The following is a 1,638-nucleotide window of genomic DNA, read 5'->3' as shown; positions in this document are numbered from 1 at the left end:
TTATCATTCGAATTTTGAAGTTTGAACAATTGAACTTCAAAATTGAAATACTTGCTTGACGTTTGTTCGTGGTAACATCGGAATTGCGTAATCAAGTGCTCAATTTATTATCGAATTCGGTGCACTCCCTTCAACTCTTTCTCTTATTTACTATTTTAATTGCATATTTAATTTTAGCTTATACTTTAATTTTTACAATATGCTTAATGCTGCTAAAAGAGCGTGTAGAAAAGTTGCTGGTAGGGGAGATAAAAAAAGAGTTAGTCCTTCAGCTTCTGGTAGTAATAGTAATACTCCATTTACACCTGTTTCCGAAACATCGCCTAATGATAATATAGATTATGAACAATTACAAGAAGATTTTGGAATAGAAGATAATGAATTAGGAATGGAAGATGAGATACCAGCTACAACTACTAGTGCTGGAGCTGGTAGTGTTGGAGTTGCTACAAGGGGTGGTTGTCGTGGCACTAGTAGTAGACCACCTGTGGCTCCGATTACTAATCGTAGAGAAAGAAGTAAGGTTTGGAATTTTTTTGAAATAATTCAAGGTACTGACAGAGTTAGATGCAAACTTTGTAAAGATGATTTTAAACATTTGACTGGAGGAAATTTAGGGGGACTGGAACGCTTAGTAGACATATGAGAATTGAACATCCCATAGAATGGGGCTCTGATGGTGATGGAAATCAAACAACTCTTAACCCTACTACTGAGGACTTATGAAATATGATAAAATGAAGGATCTTGAGGAGTTAGCAAAAATGATTGCTTTGGGTTGTCTACCTTTTTCTTTTGCTTCTTCATCATATCTTATTATGTATATTCAAAGGATTTATAATCCTTTATTTAAAGGTATCCCTAGAACTACTTGTAGAGCTGACATTTTTAGATTGCATGGTCAATATCAAACTTACATACGTTATTTATTTGAACACCTTCCTTATAGAGTTTCTCTAACTTCTGATATTGGCCATGCCGTTAATGGAAATGATTATTTGACAATTACATGTCATTGGATAGATGATTTATTTTGTATGCAAAAACGTATTATCGCTTTTAAATATGATGAAGATCAGAGTCATACTGCCGTGTTTATAAGTAGTACTATTAATGAAGTTGTTCAATTTTATAATCTTAACCAAAAAGTATTGTGTATGTCTTTTGATAATGCTTCTAACAATACTGCCGCAATTTCATTATTAAAATGCATTTGCAACCGCCACTTGAAGAAATTTTTCATGTTAGGTGTGCATGTCATATTTATAATTTAATTGTTAAAAGTGGCCTTGATTTATTTTCAACTGAGATTATTCATGTTAGAAGAGCAGTTGGTGTTATTCAAGGAAACAACAGACAATCTAGAATTAGGGAATTTAAGAATAAGTGTACCGAGTATAACCTTAAACCAAGATTCATGCCAGACGAAATTGTTACTAGGTAGAATTATACTTCATATTTTTAAATGTTGCTACAAATATAGATTTCCAATAACTGAAGTTGCTAATGCGCATTGTACTGATAGAAACTGATAGATGCATTTTACTTGATTTTTAACATATAATTTCTTTGAAAAACACAAAAAAAAACTATCATATTTCTTTCATACTTTGTCTAAATTATGCAGGAAAAGTTAAA

The sequence above is a fragment of the Nicotiana attenuata genome, unplaced genomic scaffold, assembly GCF_001879085.1.
Source record: "Nicotiana attenuata strain UT unplaced genomic scaffold, NIATTr2, whole genome shotgun sequence".
Classification (NCBI taxonomy): domain Eukaryota; kingdom Viridiplantae; phylum Streptophyta; class Magnoliopsida; order Solanales; family Solanaceae; genus Nicotiana; species Nicotiana attenuata.
The sequence above is the reverse complement of the archived record's forward strand: the minus strand, read 5'-3'. Positions refer to the sequence as shown.